Here is an 18,908-nt window from a genome sequence, read left to right as displayed (position 1 = left end):
CCTCTTCATCTGCACATACAGTAGCCGGCAGTGTAAGGGCCAAGTTCTTGTTACATGAACTCAGCACTTCTAGATGTTATACAAGGTCATGTTTCAGGCACTCAGCATTCACACTTCTGCTATTTTCAGGCAAACAGTAAAAGTGAACATTGGTTTTGAGCACCAATAAAAACATTTACTAAAACTATGTTTCTGCAGCGGGGTACACTGGTATTCCACAGGGAATAACATTGGGGTGTAGAGTAGAGATGAGCGCCTGAAATTTTTCGGGTTTTGGTTTTGGGTTCGGTTCCGCGGCCGTGTTTTGGGTTCGAACGCGTTTTGGCAAAACCTCACCGAATTATTTTTGTCGGATTCGGGTGTGTTTTGGATTCGGGTGTTTTTTTCCAAAAACACTAAAAAACAGCTTAAATCATAGAATTTGGGGGTCATTTTGATCCCAAAGTATTATTAACCTCAAAAACCATAATTTACACTCATTTTCAGTCTATTCTGAATACCTCACACCTCACAATATTATTTTTAGTCCTAAAATTTGCACCGAGGTCGCTGTGTGAGTAAGATAAGCGACCCTAGTGGCCGACACAAACACCGGGCCCATCTAGGAGTGGCACTGCAGTGTCACGCAGGATGTCCCTTCCAAAAAACCCTCCCCAAACAGCACATGACGCAAAGAAAAAAAGAGGCGCAATGAGGTAGCTGTGTGAGTAAGATTAGCGACCCTAGTGGCCGACACAAACACCGGGCCCATCTAGGAGTGGCACTGCAGTGTCACGCAGGATGGCCCTTCCAAAAAACCCTCCCCAAACAGCACATGACGCAAAGAAAAAAAGAGGCGCAATGAGGTAGCTGACTGTGTGAGTAAGATTAGCGACCCTAGTGGCCGACACAAACACCGGGCCCATCTAGGAGTGGCACTGCAGTATGTATGTATAAAGAAAGAAAAAAAAACCACGGTTAGGTGGTATATACAATTATGGACGGGCTGCCGAGTGCCGACACAGAGGTAGCCACAGCCGTGAACTACCGCACTGTACTGTGTCTGCTGCTAATATATAGACTGGTTGATAAAGAGATAGTATACTCGTAACTAGTATGTATGTATAAAGAAAGAAAAAAAAACCACGGTTAGGTCACTGGTATATACAATTATGGACGGGCTGCCGAGTGCCGACACAGAGGTAGCCACAGCCGTGAACTACCGCACTGTACACTGGTTGATAAAGAGATAGTAGTATACTCGTAACAACTAGTATGACGACGGTATAAAGAATGAAAAAAAAACCACGGTTAGGTGGTATATAATACAATTATGGTTGGACGGACTGCCTGCCGAGTGCCGACACAGAGGTAGCCACAGCCGTGAACTACCGCACTGTACACTGGTTGATAAAGAGATAGTAGTATACTCGTAACAACTAGTATGACGACGGTATAAAGAATGAAAAAAAAACCACGGTTAGGTGGTATATAATACAATTATGGTTGGACGGACTGCCTGCCGAGTGCCGACACAGAGGTAGCCACAGCCGTGAACTACCGCACTGTACACTGGTTGATAAAGAGATAGTAGTATACTCGTAACAACTAGTATGACGACGGTATAAAGAACGAAAAAAAAACCACGGTTAGGTGGTATATATTATAATACAATTATGGATGGACGGACTGCCTGCCGAGTTCCGACACAGAGGTAGCCACAGCCGTGAACTACCGCACTGTACACTGGTTGATAAAGAGATAGTAGTATACTCGTAACAACTAGTATGACGACGGTATAAAGAACGAAAAAAAAACCACGGTTAGGTGGTATATATTATAATACAATTATGGATGGACGGACTGCCTGCCGACTGCCGACACAGAGGTAGCCACAGCCGTGAACTACCGCACTGTACACTGGTTGATAAAGAGATAGTAGTATACTCGTAACAACTAGTATGACTGACTATGACGGTATAAAGAATGAAAAAAAAACCACGGTTAGGTGGTATATATTATAATAATACAATTATGGATGGACGGACGGACTGCCTGCCGAGTTCCGACACAGAGGTAGCCACAGCCGTGAACTACCGCACTGTACACTGGTTGATAAAGAGATAGTAGTATACTCGTAACAACTAGTATGACTGACTATGACGGTATAAAGAATGAAAAAAAAACCACGGTTAGGTGGTATATATTATAATACAATTATGGATGGACGGACTGCCTGCCGACTGCCGACACAGAGGTAGCCACAGCCGTGAACTACCGCACTGTACACTGGTTGATAAAGAGATAGTAGTATACTCGTAACAACTAGTATGACACTATGACGGTATAAAGAATGAAAAAAAAACCACGGTTAGGTGGTATATATTATAATACAATTATGGATGGACGGACTGCCTGCCGACTGCCGACACAGAGGTAGCCACAGCCGTGAACTACCGCACTGTACACTGGTTGATAAAGAGATAGTAGTATACTCGTAACAACTAGTATGACTGACTATGACGGTATAAAGAATGAAAAAAAAACCACGGTTAGGTGGTATATATTATAATAATACAATTATGGATGGACGGACTGCCTGCCGAGTTCCGACACAGAGGTAGCCACAGCCGTGAACTACCGCACTGTACACTGGTTGATAAAGAGATAGTAGTATACTCGTAACAACTAGTATGACTATGACGACGGTATAAAGAAAGAAAAAAAAATACCACGGTTAGGTGGTATATAATTATACAATTATGGATGGACGGACTGCCTGCCGAGTGCCGACTGCCGACACAGAGGTAGCCACAGCCGTGAACTACCGCACTGTACTGTGTCTGCTGCTAATATAGACTGGTTGATAAAGAGATAGTATACAACAATATACTACTATACTGGTGGTCAGGCACTGGTCACCACTAGTCACACTGGCAGTGGCACTCCTGCAGCAAAAGTGTGCACTGTTTAATTTTAAATTAATATAATATTATGTACTCCTGGCTCCTGCTATAACAACCTGCAGTGCTCCCCAGTCTCCCCCACAATTATTATAAGCTTTTATACATTGATGTGCAGCACACTGGGCTGAGCTGAGTGCACACAGACTGAGTCACACTGTGTGACTGCTGTGTATCGTTTTTTTCAGGCAGAGAACGGATATAGCAGAGAACGGATATATTAAATAAAAGTTAACTTAACAACAACTGCACTGGTCACTGTGGTAAACTCTGTCTGCACAATCTCTCTCTCTCTCTCTCTCTTCTAATCTATTCTAATGGAGAGGACGCCAGCCACGTCCTCTCCCTATCAATCTCAATGCACGTGTGAAAATGGCGGCGACGCGCGGCTCCTTATATAGAATCCGAGTCTCGCGAGAATCCGACAGCGTCATGATGACGTTCGGGCGCGCTCGGGTTAACCGAGCAAGGCGGGAAGATCCGAGTCGCTCGGACCCGTGAAAAAAAAAGTGAAGTTCGTGCGGGTTCGGATTCAAAGAAACCGAACCCGCTCATCTCTAGTGTAGAGTTGGATCTTGATCCGAGGCACCAACAGGCTAAAGCTTTCACTGTTCCCAGGATGCACAGCACCGCCTCCTCTATATCCCCGCCTCCAAGCACTGGAGCTCAGTTTGTAAGTTGGTGCCTGCAGTGCAGGCAGCTAACAGGGAGGGCTGCATTAGGCAGCCCTGAAAAGAGGTTTTCTGACAAGAAATAAGACGTCAAGGGCTACAGCATAGGCAATTGGTGCTATATGTCATACTGACATATCGTGCTGCGGCTCCCTCACCTCCCCCAGCGTCGCTGTATACTCCCGCGACCTGGTTACCGGGTACTTACAGCGGAGGCGCTCCAGTCTCATCAGGCACACATACCGCCGTTGCTCTCCTGGATCGCCTGGCCGCACGACAGGGAGGAGGTAAGAGGGTCCCCCAGGTGGGACCCACCGAAATCGCGATCCGGTCGCGGTCTCCGGAGGTGGACCATGCCACTGGCGTGGACACTGTGGCCATGCAGGGACCCCACTATATCCACCAGGGCAAGGAGCACAGGCCAGATTTACTAAAATCCGTTTAGTACAGGCTCCATAGTACCCGTGGTGAAGTCCAGCAGAGTGGATAAGGCGCTGACCTGTAGCCCCTCCCCCGGCCCCAGGAGCCAACTACAACAGATGTTCCCGCCCTGGAACTGCATCTCTCTCTCTCCCTCACTCCCTGTCAGTGTTTGGGCACCATTGCCACTGGCGTTTCTATAATGGGTGCAGTGTGTGCAGTGCGTCCAGAGGGGGCCCCCACCGCACACGCTGCACCCATTTTTAAAATACTCACCCCTCCGGAGTCCAGCTCCGGCATCCACAGCACTGTGAAAGCACAGTGAAAATTGCTCTGCGGCCATTTTCACTGAGTTTTGCGCATGCACAGTAGAGAAATCTCAGGGAAAATGGCCACCGCGTCATTTTCCCAGAGATCTGTGCATGCGCAGTAGAGTCTGAGCCCTCTAGTGCTCAGACTTTACAGCACTCCGGGCAGAGAGCAGGGGGCACGAACGGAGGAGGAGGAACACGGGCCTCCTCCTCTCTTAAAGCACCCCTGACCATTGCACACAGCTGCGCTGATTCTGGGACTGCTGGGCACTGTCTCCTCTGTAAAGCCACCTGCCTCATCAGCACTGTGCATTTGCAGGACACTTAAGTATTCTACATGTCGTTTAGACAGCGTTTGTTAAGAACAAGCGCATCACTGACAGAATATATAGTACAAGTATTGTGTGATATACATCCAGTATTTACTGTGCATTGTTATATCTGTATACATATATAGTTTTACGTAGTATTGCTAGTCCAGTGCAGATTTATTGTTGTTTGTATTAATTTCTGCATTGTACATGTGACTGTGTGTGCCAATAGCTGCTGTGTGGTTCATATTCCGTGTATTTCACACATATTGCTATCCCTATATTCTGTACCCTGACGGGGGCTATGTGCATCAGGGTCCTGTATATATAGTGTTTCACAGGATATACTGCTTGGTATTTTTCTCTGTGTATATCAGTCACATTATACCTCTTAAATACTCTGTTTGTGATCTGCATTGCATTCACACTCCACAGAGGTTTTTTGTTAGGTACTGTGTCTGGCTATATTGTACTGTTACGCCCTAGGCAGGGCTACATTCTGCAATAATGTCTGCGTCACAGGGCGGGAGATCCGTGGCTGATCCTGCATCATGCAGTGCTGACACTGCTGATTTATCTGAGGAAAATATTCCAACTGACAGTCCAGGTATTGGGGGTTCTGTACCCCTCGGTCAGCCTGCAGCACCGGTGGCACACCAAGACCCACCTTGGGCTGCTTTTTCTAATTTACTGACTACGCTAGTAACGAAACTTGCGCCCCCTGTGGGACCTCCTGTTCCATTACAGCCACATATTGTCCCTGTAGCTAATCCGCCATGGGCGGATACTCTGTCAACTCAGTTACAGCAGTTAAATCAGTCTTTGGTAAACAAAAGCCTGACCCTCACCCTCCTATGACCAAAAGGTCATCTAAACGGGCCATTTCTTCCTCACAATCCACGCATGTTTCAGATACTTCATCCGATGAAGCTGGCGTATATACTGACCCATCAGACACTGATGCTGTTGCTTCTGATGGGGAATCTACAACACAGGTGGATGTTCCTGACCTCTTGGAGGCATTCAAACTGATTCTTCAGATTAATGATGAACCTGAACTTCAAGATACATCTAAGAAACCTGATAAATTCAAACGTCAGAAGGTTACTAAATTAGTTTTGCCACATTCTGACCATTTAGTTGACATACATCAGGAATCCTGGATGTTCCCAGGAAAGAAATTCTCCCTGTCTAAAAAGATGCTAGCTCGTTATCCCCTCGCTGCAGAGTTAAGTAGAAATTGGGAAACACCGCCGCCGGTGGACTCACATGTTGCACGTATGGTGGTGTCTTCTACTCTGCCTGTCACTACCGTCACCTCGCTGAAGGAACTGACGGATAAGCATGTGTAGGGTTGCTTGAAATCTATTTACACTCTTGAAGGTGCTGTACATAGACCTACTATAGTGGGTTATAGAGCTGCAAAAGCTATTGAAGCCTGGGTTCAAGATGTTGAAGCAGAGCTACCTCTGAATTTTTCTGATAATGCTAAACAGTGTCTTTCATATATAAGCACAGCCTCTCATTACATTCAGGAGGCAGCCTCTGATGCCGGTGTGCTGGCAGCCAGAGCGTCGACTATGTCCATTCTGGCTCACCAGATTCTGTGGTTGCGGTCCTGGTCTCTGGATCTGGGCTCCTAAAAGACCTTGGAGGTGATCCTTTTAAAGGGAAACATCCTTTTTGGGGAAGATCTGAACAAGATTGTTGCTGACTTAGCGTCTGCTAAAACTACATGTCTGCCGAGTACTAATCCTTTGGCTCCGAAGGCCTTGAGTACCACCGTTCATTCCTTTCGACCTCCAAGTAAAGCAAAGGGTCAGGTGTACCCAAAACAGGCTCTCACTTCCAAAACTTCTAAGCCCAAACCTAAACGTTCATGGGCTGCCGTCAGCCTGCTTCAAAACCAGACAAGCCTGCTGCATGACGGTGCGGGCCTCCCCCTGGGGGAACCCAGGGTGGGAGGCCAACTTCTGTGGTTTTCCCAGGTATGGTTACAGACCACTTCAGACGCCTGGGTGAGGGAAGTTGTTGCTCACGGATACGCCATCTCTTTCAAGAAACGTCCCCCTTGCCAGTTTTGCTCGACAAATATCCCTTTGGATCCATTGAAAGCAAAAACTCTACATTTGGTGGTACAATCCCTCCTGGACACAGGAGTGATAGTGACGTTGCCTCTGTCTCAGAGAGGCAGGGGGTACTATTCAACGCTGTTCCTAGTTCCGAAACCGAATGGATCCTCCCGGCCCATTCTCAACCTAAAGTCTTTGAAAAAAATGTGTGAAGGTTTCCAGATTCCGTATGGAAACTCTTTGCTCTATTGTTCTGGCCTTGGAGCCCAAGGACTATATGGTATCCCTGGACATACAGGATGCTTACTTACATTACCTATTGCCATGTCACATCAGCAATATCTGCAGTTTTCTATTGGCAACCTACATTATCAATTCCAGGCCTTGCCTTTTGGACTGACCATGGCTCCTCGAATCTTCACAAAGGTCATGGCAGTCATGATGGCCCTTCTCCACCGTCAGGATATCAGGATCCTGCCATATCTAGATGACTTGTTGATCCTGGCAAACTCCGCAGAGGTTCTCCTCCGTCATCTGGAACTGACGGAAGCCCACAAGTGGCTCATCAACTGGAAAAAATCCTCATAGTGCACCTGGGGGCGCTACTGGACACACACAACCAACGGTTGTTCTTGTCTCCGTAGAAGGTCATAAAACAGGATAAGATGCTTCCTATCTCACCCACGTGTGTCAATACACTCGGTGATGCAAGTACTAGGCCTCATGGTGTCGGCTTTCGAAATGGTAGAGTATGCTCAATTTCATTCTCACACTCTGCAGCAGTTAATCCTTTCAAAGTGGGATGGCCTGCCTCAGCAGATCAGGTTTCATATGATTTCCTTGACTCCAGAAGTTCATCTGTCTCTGAGCTGGTTACTCCAGGACCAACGTTTGAGCAGGGGTCGTCCCTTCTGGATCTCCAACTGGGTCCTCCTAATGACGGATGCCAGTCTGCGGGGTTGAGGCGCGGTGTTGGAGCAACACTCTCTTCAGGGTCGGTGGACCAGGGAGGAATCTCTCCTTCCGATAAACATTCTGGAGTTGCGGGCAGTGTTCAATACTCTGAAACTGGCACTACCTCTGGTACAGAACACACCTGTTCAAGTACAGTCAGACAATGCCACCATGGTAGCGTACATAAATCATCAAGGCGGCACTCGAAGCTGCATGGCAATGTTGGAAGTGTCAAAGATTCTTCTATGGGCGGAGCGCCATCTGCCATCCATATCGGCAGTGTTTATTCCGGGGGTCCTCAAGTGGGAAGAGGACTTCCTCAGTCATCAGGATGTACACGCCAGAAAGTGGAGCCTTCATCCAGAAGTATTTCAACTCCTAGCGGACAAGTGGGGCCTACCAGATGTTGACCTGATGTTGTCTCGACACAATTACAGGTTCCGGTCTTCGGAGCAAGGACAAGGGATCCTCAAGCAGCATTTGTGGACGCACTGGCAATTCCATGGAACTTTTGGCTGCCGTATGTGTTCCCTCCAGTGTCACTCCTGCCCAGGGTAATAAGGAAGTTCAAGCAAGAAGGATTACTATTTCTAATCGCTCCAGTATGGCCCAGATGGCATTGGTTTTCAGACCTGCAGAGTCCCTCAATAGAGCGTCCTCTTCTACTTCCACAATGCCCAGACCTCCTCATTCAGGGCCCTTGTGTCTACCAAGATCTGGCCCGACTGGCATTGACGGCGTGGCTCTTGAAGCTTCAGTTCTGAGGGCCAAAGGATTTTCTGAGGCAGTCATTCACACCATGTTGAAAGTCCGTAAACTGGCTTTGGCTCAGATTTACTATAGGGTCTGGAATTCTTACTTCACCTGGTGTGCGGCTAAGAATTATGATGCATACAAGTTCAGTACTGCCAAACTTTTGGCTTTTCTGCAACACGGCCTGCACTTAGGCCTTCGTCTGGCCTCCCTCAAAGTTCATATTTCAGTCTTGTCGGTATGGTTTCAGAGAAAATTGCGGCTCTGCCTGACGTTTATACTTTCACTCCCTATGTCCCTCCTGTGGCTCCTTGGGATTTGTCAGTTGTTCTGGATGCCCCACAAGAGTCTCCTTTTGAACCTCTTGAGTCTGTGGACCTTAAATGGCTTACACTTAAGGCCTTATTTTTGCTGGCTATTGCCTCTGCTAGAAGGGTTTCAGACTTGGGTGCCTTATCCTGTCGGTCACTCTTTCTGATTTTTCACCATGACTGTGCGGTTCTTAGAACTCGCCCTGGTTATCCACCTGAGGTGGTTTTGTCTTTCCACCTTAACTAAGAGATTGTGGATCCGGCCTTTATCTCTCCTGGTTTGTCCTCCAAAGAACAGTCTTTGGCTGTGGTACGGGCTCTCCGTATATCTGTGAAGAGAACTGCCTCTCTTAGGAGATTTGATTCTCTCTTTGTCCTTTTTGGTTTTCACAAATGTGGCTGGCCTGCGAATATGCAGACCTTGGCCAGATGGATTAGAATGGTGATTGCACAAACTTATGTACAGGCTGGACTTTCAGCTCCTGCCACTATCAAGGACCATTCTACTCAGTCTGTTGGACCTTCTTGGGTGACCCGCCATGGCGCGTCCCTAGAACAGTTGTGCAAGGAGGCCACATAGTCCTCAGTGAACACATTCATCAGGTTCTATGCCTTTGATAATTCCGCATCCCAGGATGCTTCCTTTGGACACCGGGTTCTTGTCCCTGCTACAGTGCGTCCCCTCCCATGTGGAACTGCTTTAGGACATCCCCGATGTTATTACCTGTGGAATACCAGTGTACACTGCTGCAGAAAAGGAGATTTATGGTAAGACTTACCATTGTTAAATCTCTTTCTGTGAGGTACACTGGATTCCACAGGGCGCCCACCCTGACGCACTTAGCATCTTTGGGTTTGTATGGCATTAGCCGCTGGTACCTTTTCCTGTCATGAGAATGTGGTTATCTGTGGCTACTAACTACTGTCGTATCTATTACCTGCTACTGCATTGGACTGGTTAACAAAACTGAGCTCCAGTATCAGGAGGTGGTGATATAGAGGAGGCGGTGCAGTGCATCCTGGGAACAGTCAAAGCTTTAGCCTGTTGGTGCCTCGGATCAAGATCCAACTCTACACCCCAATATTATTCCCTGTGGAATCCAGTGTACCTCGCAGAAAGAGATTTAACAATGGTAAGTCTTACCATAAATCTCCTTTTTTTATTCTGGTTGTAATCAGTTGTATGCAGTTTCGTCACCTTTTGGGGGTGGGGGTTTGGGTTATGTGCATCATTTTTAAGGCTTATAATTGGTTCCAGTAAGATAAAGAAGCAACACAATCATTTCAGAAATGTAAACTTATCTAGTTTGGAATCTACTATAAATCTTGTATCAACTTGTACATTTGGGTGAGTATAGTTACCTTTTATTCTGAATACTGGTACCTTTTTCATAGAAACTAAAACACACTTCAAAATGACAATTGTGTTATCTCACATCTTCCCTGAAGGGGTAGATATAATAAAGTGGAGAGAGATAAAGTAACAACCATTCAGCTCCTGATTGCCATGTTACAGTCTGTGCTAGAAAAAAATGACAGATTGGAGCAGATTGGGTGGTAGTTTGTGTCTCTTCACTTTATCAATCTCCAAGTCTTAGTGCTGTTCATCTGCCCCTAATTGCCTCATTCACAGGCTGCCTGTCTGCGACTTTATGCAAATGCTACTACAAACTCCTTCCCTTGTGTACATCTGTGTGGCTAAATGTGCAAGAACTGAGATGCCAACTTTCTGGGTCTGTACACACTGTAATACAGTTTAGATTACTGAAAAAGGGGGGCATGTGTCCCCATTTTTTGAGAGTGCCATGGCCAGTGTTTGGATCTTCCAATGTAGATTTACTAGCCCCGGCAATGCAGATGAGGTGGCCAATCTGCGTAGTTCACATGGCCAATGTTGAAAACATTGTGACCAATCCAATGTTGATCCAATGCTGCACCTTCAGATGCAGTACTTGGATCTGTGATGGCAGCTGTAGGCGTCTTTTGCCCTCTTGCAGCATTAGCATATTTTAGTCTAAAGATTCAGCAGCAATACAATTAGCAGTCCTTTCTGAATAACCCTAAATGCAGATATTGATATTCTCCACAAAATGAGAGCAGTGAGTTCAAAAATGAAATCTCTGACATAGGGCAATAAAGGTTATACAAGGTGAGGGTGGAGGAGCAGGTACAGACAAATTGTCAAGTTGACAATTTGGGGTCAATAATTGGCAAATTAGCTGAATCCTCCACATCTTTAGCATGAAAAAGGGATTGAGAAAGGGTATCTACTTTATGATTCTTGAGAACAGGATGGAAGGTTATAGGAAGAAATGTGAGCAAAAATTAATGGGCATTGATTTTGACGATGATTGAGGCATTGAGCAGTCTGGAGATAGAGCAGATCGTGTGGTCTGTGTAGATTGTAACCATACACTTAAAGTTGTCTAGAATATACCTCCACTCTTCTAGAGTCAAATGCATAGCCAATAAATCCTTATTTTGAATCCAATAATTAATTTCTGCTGAAAGAACTTTTTAGAAAAAACTCAGCCAACTCTCAGTAGATCTCTGTAAATGTAATTCCACTACAACTACAGAAGAAGCGTAAACCTCCAAATAGAAAGTGAGAGATGTGTCAGGTTGATGGATTACAGGAGCTGTGGAGAAAGACTTTTATCATTTCAGATATGCATCAATAGCTTTTGTATTCCTACTTTTTGGAGAGAGAGATAATGGGTTCTACCTGGGAAGAATTTCCTTTAATGAACAGATCTTAGTAATTGGCAAATTTGAGAAAATATTGACTACCTTTAAATCCATGAGGTGAGGCTAATTCTGGAAAGCCTGCACATTCATAGGGTTGATTTGGAGACAAGTTCCTTACACAATATGACCAAGAATATGAATCTTATCCTGTTCAAATGAGCACTTCTCCAATTTACACTGCAATTTAAATCGCTGCTAATCCATAGAGCAATTCCTGGACATTCGTATTGACAAAATTCTGGAAAAAAGCATGAGCATTACAGAGATCAAAAGGTTTGATCAAGTAATAGCGGTGGCCGTCATAAGTGTTAAAGGAGGTTTTCCATTAACAGCAACTGAAATTCCAGATGCAGACATTAACTCCAAGAAGATTTGCCTTGTTGAATATAGTAACTTCCTTGATGCAGTCAAATAACTCTGTGATGAGAGGAAAAAGATAAAAAAATTTAATGGTGACTACATTAAGGCTTCTGTAATCCATACACGTTCTAAATCTTTTTTTTTTTTTTTTTTTTTACCAAAGAAGAATACGGCACCAGCTGGTAAAGAGGCAGAGTGTATAACACCTTGTTCCAAGTTCCTTTTTACTATAGTCAGAAATGAATTGAGTCTGGGGACATGAGTGTTGATATACTCACCCTCAAGCTAGGACCTTTGCTAGAATAAGTCAATAGGGCGATCCCAAGTGTGATGCAGTAGTAGTATCTCAACACATTGTATACAGAAGTCATGTTCACAGAGGATAACTTTATAATGAAGGAGTAATTTTAATAATATAACAACCCGAGTTAAAAGAACAGAAGACGGGTCTTGCAGATTAAACCAATCCATATGAGGTGAATACAACTCGAACACGGAAGACCTAGAACAATCAGACTTCTAGACTGTGTTAGCACCATTAAGGACATTTTCTCTGTATTACAGATGAGGTATGCTGAAGAATAGTCCCAACCAAAATATTACTCCCATCAATATTAGTTTCCATGGGAAGAGTGGCTAGACCCAACTTGATAACTACAGTAAGGTTAAAGATAAGCTTCCAGCAGCAGCTGAATGCACTAAAGCATGGTGAGAGTGCATGAAAAATATTCTAGGATAACCTATGCAACCTAATGCAAAATAATAAGCTCTACTGTGTATTGGGGAGTGAGGAATGTCTCTTAATTTGGCCTCTCTGGTAAAAAATAATCTCACTTCTTGGGGATATTTTGAAAACAAATACTCTGAGACTTAAATTGCATCTAAAGTGTCTACAGCAGATAATGAGAATGGCATAATCCTACAAATACATGGGAAGTTCATACTTGCTACTGCTAAAGCCTGCCAAAATACAGCAACTGTGGATTCATCATTTCAGTGGAGCTCAGAAAACAAAGTGCGGTGCTGGACCATGTGATTATTGCCAAAGATATATAGTGCTGGAGGCAGATGACACCACACAACACAGCTTTCAAATTTCTTATGGAATGAAATCAGGAAATCTGGGGAGCTATGTAGCATAGGATTATTTCCTTCATAGGGAAGATGCCTAAGATAATACCTGCCCAGAGAGTAGGGAGGTTGCATAGGCTGCTTAGAGGGAGATCATGCCGCTATAGCACTTCATGTTTCATGTCATTACCGAGGCAAAGCAGTAAGCTACACTGACAAGATGTATTAACATCCTGTCTGCCAAAGCAGAGGAGTGAAACTTCCCCCTCAGGTGATCCCCGCCAGAGCATACATCTTAGTGCTGATGCACTGTGTCTCTTCCCCAGCCAGCTCCACTGGGCATGCACAAGATCTCACTATTATCACAAGATCTCCTATGCAGCCTGGAGCCAGAAGCTGTGGCAGCCAGGGACAGTGCTGTCCCTTGCTGTGGTGTATGGGCAACAACACCTGCAGCTGTTTAAATTGACCATTCATACATTGTCTTGCATATCGGTGTGCTATCTTACAGACACCAGTGCCAATAATGACAGGGGAGCATAGTGTCCCTGTCACTGAGCACACACCGCCACTATAATACATGGGGAGAATCTGTTTCAGTGCACATAACATACCCTGACGCAATTTCTCTCCCATTCCGAGTTCCCAGAGTTTTGTTAGTGGGGAAATTTACTGGCTGGAGTTCAAATTGAATCAAACACTGACTGTGAAAACTCAGACAAAGTTAAAGATCTCATTACAATTTGCTGGAGTAAAAATGTGCAAACTGGAATAACCCATATGGAGTTGCAGATAACACAGTAAGAGAAGGAGGTGACTGAAGGAGGTGAGTCTTGAGCACCAATAGTGACTAGCAGGGAGGGATATGTGGCACAAATAGAGAGCAGTGAGAAACTCAGTAGAGTATACTACTGTATGTTACTATGTTGTAGTTGGCTGGGAATATAGAGAAACACTGTAGTGGCAGTGGCATTGCTCATTGGAGAAGCATAGCATACTAACAAAGAAAGCACTTTGATATCGTGAAGACTAACTGTAGCACTGATAGATGAAAGGGATTTCTGTAAGGGATAATTTGCAGGTAGTATTGAAACACACTTTGGCTACTACATGCTGATAGTACAAAAGTACTATGTAGAGATATACACCCTGGAAGTTTGGAGACACACTCTAGGGAATACACACTGGTAGTATGGATGGGTTGGGGTTGAAATGCTGGCGTGCGTGATGCTGGCAGTTAGAATACCAGGGGTCGGGAAGCATGCTACAGTCACTAATTTACCCCCTAGCCCTCCCTTACTGCTGCCTTAACCTAATCTCCCCCTCAATAGCCTAACCCTAACCCTCTCCAGGGGTGCCTAAACCTAGCTCCCACCCCTTCCCGGGCTTACCTCTCCGGCATCCTGGCAGTCACTCAATCTCAGTAGACAGGATGCTGGAACCAGCATTCTGATCAGTGTAGGGATTCCAGCATTGGTATGTCGACAGCCGGGATCCTGTCTGCCGGTATTCTGACCAGACTCCATCCGGATGGACTCTGTAGAGCAGTGTTTTCCAACCTTTGTCCTCAAGGCACACATGTGGTCTGTTTTATGGGCATGCACAGAAGTACTTTACATATTTGTTCACTGTGCAGACTGAGTTATGTCTTAGTCTGCATTACCCCCTCTATCTACAGGAAGAAACACAAGTTGATCTTTGATATTTATTCACATAATCACAGAATATCAATTAACCTATTTGAAATTATGAAATAACATATTTTTTTCATACACTGTACATTTATACTAAGATGTTTTTTTTTTCTAATGAACGGGAGACAATCAAAACATTATGTACTGTCAATTGTTTTATCACTAGACATAGAAAAGGCATATGACTGCATCTCTTGGCAATATATGATACAAACCCTGGAACTCTTTGGCCTCTCATAGGCATCAATGTCTTGCACTCTCAACCCTTTGCTTATTTGATGGTCAGTGGTTCCTTTTCTGGACTCAACTCAATTACCAGTGCCATGCAACAGGTGCCTGCTGTCTCCCCCATCTTTTCTCTCATTATTGAACCCCTTGCTGCTACCACCAAACTTTGTCCAGATGTAAGGACGGGGAACCTGTAAAATAAGCTGTCCCTACTGTACAGTATTTGTAGACAATATTCTGCTTAGCTTGCAACAGCCCTGGATTTCTTTGCACAACCTTTTTACATTTATGGACATCTATATCAACCTCTCCAGTTACAAAATAAAATATTACAAAATCAAAAGTCTTTCTTCTACATATCTCCCCTCGATCCACTCAAACGATTACTACTCCATTTCAAGTGGCAGAAGTAGAAACTCCAGATTCCCTTTACCAGGATAACATTCCAAGACTCCTTACAAAAATTAAGGCTGAGTTATTTTTGTGGTGCTCAGTAATCATTTCATGATTGTGCAGGATCATTGGCATAAAAATTTAAATTCTCCCTAAACTCCTTAACTAGTTCCAAACCCTCCCTGTCTGATTCCATCTTGCTGAGTACTTTTCTATTCAAAAATCTCTAGCTACAGTAGCTTTGTGTGGCAGGTCTCTCAGGATCTAGGTGGCCCATCTCAAGATACTTACCACCAGAGGTGTGTTTTCCTTACAGTATCTGCCCAGCTTAGTAAACTGTAGCCTTTTTTGCCCTACCATCCCCACAGTCATGGCTCGAAATGGAAGCTTGAGATGCTCTCCCTTTTGTTGATCTCCGGTGTGTGGAGTCTCTGAAACTGCATTGGACCCCTCCCATTAACCACTTGCCTGGCATGGTCACATAGTTTGTTACCACACCAGACTGTGTGGTATCTGACTTGGCCACAAACAATGCTGCAGCCACTGGGAAAATCAAAATTGTGATGGTTGCAATGTTCCTAATTGTTTTGAATAAGTTATGTATATTCTTAACCAAATTCACTGATAAAAAAAACAGACAATTTCTGACAATTGTCAGTTAAGTGGTAAAACTTTCTGCTACCCTGTGGTTGTAGGTCCCCCACATTCTTGGGGACCTACAACCACCTCTCTACATCTCCCCTCCCTCATTCCATGATTCCCCATTGGGACAACACAGACTTCCCTTCGGGACTCTGTTACATTTTTCAGACCATTACCTGAAATTCTTTGAATATTTGCAGATTACAGTTTTTGTAGACTCTCACCTGTTAGGCAGACCCCTGTCCTATGCCCCCATTTTAAGAAATTTACACCCCCCCTTCAAAAAGACCTCTGTACTCTATAGCATCTACTCCAATGCCACCCTTGATTCTGTACACAGGTGGGAAGAAGGAATAAGGGCCCTCATTCCGAGTTCATTGCTCGCTAGCAGTTTTTAGCAGCCGTGCAAATGCATAGTCACCGCCCACGGGGGAGCGTATTTTTGCTTTGCAAGTGTGCGAACGCCTGTGCAGCTGAGCTCTGCAAAAACATTTTGTGCCGTTTCAGAGTAGGTCTGAACTTACTCAGCCCTTGTGATCACTTCAGTCTTTATGGTGGCGGAATTGACGTCACACACCCGCGCTCCAAACGCCCGGACACGCCTGCGTTTCACTACCACTCCCAGAAAACGGTCAGTTGACACCCATAAATTCCCTCTTTCTGTCAATCTTCTTGCGATCAGCTGTGCGTATGGATTATTCGTTAAATCCATAGCTCAGCAACGATCCGCATTGTACCCGTATGACATGCATGTGCATTGCGGTGCATACACATGCGCAGTAGGGACCTGATCACAGTGCAGCGAAAATCGGCAGCGTACGAATGACCCCCAAGATTTGAACCCCCATCTGAGGAGGACTGTTGGGAGACTATTAGATAAAAAGTAGCATCTAGTTATTTTTCCCCCTTAATCAAAGAAAATACATACAAGGTGACTACAGGCAGTGCGATTGTGAACATACAGGTCTTCCATATTTGGAGGATGTGCCCTAAAATCTCTTCCATCTGGGATAGAGTATTTCCTCTCTCCTTCCTATCCAGTTTGTAAACACCCATGGTTGTTTCTACTTTGCTATTTTCTAACAGATGCTGAGTAGCACTCCATGAAATGGGCCCCAAATCCTTGATGCTCTATGATACTAGATAGATAGATAGATAGATAGATAGATAGATAGATAGATAGATAGATAGATAGATAGATATTGGGGGAAAACTGACTCTCCTCAGCTTTTGGCCCTGAAGCCCTTCATTTAGTTTATCACACAAATGGAAAAAATTACCATATCCATGACAGAGAGGACAAATTGCATCAAATTTGTCTCTATCTGTAATTCTATTCCCCATTTACTCTGAATGATCACAGCATTACTCACTTGGATATATCTTTATCTACTTTATACATCTTTATACCCTCTCTTTGTGAGTTGAGTTCCTCTCTTCCATGTCTTCTCCCTTACAATCTATTGACTTTTACAACCATGAACCATACAAGACTTCTCCTTCTTGCCTTTTATCCTATCACTTCCATTATTCCATGTTTAAAGTGAAAATTCTTCTTTGCTGAAATCTTTGTTATTCCACCTGTATTCTATACATTTCCAAGAGGATGCCGGTGGTCAGAATCCAAGTGTGGCATCCTGACGTGCAGGAACCTGATACTTGGAAGGAAAGTAGGATAACCCACCACCCCCACATACTCCCCTAACCCTCCCTTCCTGCAGCCGGACCCTAACCACCCCCCCTTCCCTCCTGTAGCCTATTCCTAACCCTCCCTGGTGGTACCTAAACCTATCCACCCTCCCCGCAGTCTATGTCGGGATCCCACCATTGGCATTATGACCAGTAATAGCATAGGTATTCCAACAGCCGTCATCCCAAACGCTGGCATCCTAACCGCATATTTCATTATTGTACAGCCTGAAATTATTTATTGCATTGTAGACTTTGTATAATTTTACCTTACTTTAGGAATATATGGCTGTATATAAATAAATAAATGCTATAGTGTATATTGCATCACCTATAGTAAATAATTATAATGTTGTTATCAGTTGTCAATGTTGTCACTTGACTGACCTTTATCTGATGAACACTGCTGTCTCACTGTAGAAGATTTTGGAACCATATCATAGTGTAACAGCAAGTTAACCTCAGTTCAACATGATGTGATGTCATTAGAGTCTGCCCATATGGCCAGTCACTTATAAGACCAAACTGACATCAGCAGGAGAACATGATATATAATCTCAGTCTAAACCCTTCACAAATGTCACCATAGGCATGATCCCTGTAACAGTAGCCAACTACAGCTGTTGACATCAATCAGGAGTTCCCAGAGGGAAATGACAGTGACACAATATTGGAGATGAAGTATCTCTTTCTTTAAATTTGGCACATCTATGAAAGTAATGGCATTCTCAAGTTTTCACTGTTGTGAAACCACTTGTACCTATTAAACAAGGAAAGGAATGTGTAGGAATCTAATGTATTAATCCCTATAGATTGTAACTTGTGAACCAGGCCTTCATACCTCTATGTCTGTCTGCTTTTACCCAGTTTTGTTCTATTAATGTTGTCCTAATTGTAAAGTGCAACTGAATATACTGCGCTATATAAGAAACTGTTAATAAATAAATAATTATTTTTTAACAACTTAATTGCTGTGTATAGCGTACATTACAATGCAGCCTGAAATCTAAAAGTGATCAAATATTTTGCAGAATCAAGACATTAAAAACCACAATAGAAAGTTGCTCAGAATTTATCTTATTTGATACACAGCCTGAAAACTCTTACCTCATTAACATATATAGATGGAGCATAATACTCCGCGCTAAACAGTGTGATTGAGCACCTGTTACACAGCATGCCAATTCTCTAACTTTGCCACACTCCAAGGGTTACATTCTGAAGTAGGCAGGATAAGTACTGCACAATCCAGCATATTCTCTTCACTACAGGAGGCGCCAGATCCCACCATTTGTCTAAATATATCACTTACCATCTCTGCACTGATTGTATTACTTG

The 18,908-nt window shown here is 44.2% G+C and overlaps 1 protein-coding gene across 1 annotated transcript in view; it reads left to right on the top strand.

The window, feature by feature from the left end:
• Positions 1 to 18,908, top strand: part of TRDN (triadin) — an 862,718-nt gene that overhangs the window by 145,932 nt on the left and 697,878 nt on the right. The gene's annotated exons all lie outside the window — the stretch shown is intronic.

The sequence above is a fragment of the Pseudophryne corroboree genome, chromosome 4 (assembly GCF_028390025.1).
Source record: "Pseudophryne corroboree isolate aPseCor3 chromosome 4, aPseCor3.hap2, whole genome shotgun sequence".
Classification (NCBI taxonomy): domain Eukaryota; kingdom Metazoa; phylum Chordata; class Amphibia; order Anura; family Myobatrachidae; genus Pseudophryne; species Pseudophryne corroboree.
This window is presented reverse-complemented; position numbering and strand designations above follow the sequence as displayed.